The sequence below is a fragment of the Neophocaena asiaeorientalis genome, unplaced genomic scaffold (assembly GCF_003031525.2).
Source record: "Neophocaena asiaeorientalis asiaeorientalis breed wild unplaced genomic scaffold, Neophocaena_asiaeorientalis_V1.1 scaffold777, whole genome shotgun sequence".
NCBI lineage: Eukaryota > Metazoa > Chordata > Mammalia > Artiodactyla > Phocoenidae > Neophocaena > Neophocaena asiaeorientalis.
In genome coordinates this window covers 218,543-218,835 of record NW_020174940.1, presented here as the reverse complement: position 1 = coordinate 218,835, position 293 = coordinate 218,543, and positions in this window count along the sequence as shown.

The window sequence follows — 293 nt, the reverse complement described above, 5'->3', positions numbered from 1 at the left end:
TCTCAAACTCTTCTAAAAAATTGCAGAGGAAGGAACACTCCCAAACTCATTCTATGAGGCCACCATCACCCTGATACCAAAACCAGACAAATATACAAAAAAATAAAATTATAGACCAATATATCATTGATGAATATAGATGCAAAAATCCTCAACAAAATAATAGCAAACAGAATCCAACAACACATTAGAGGGATCATACACCATGATCAAGTGGGATTTATCCCAGGGATGCAAGGATTCTTCAATATACGCGAATCAATCAATGTGATATACCATATTAACAAATTGAA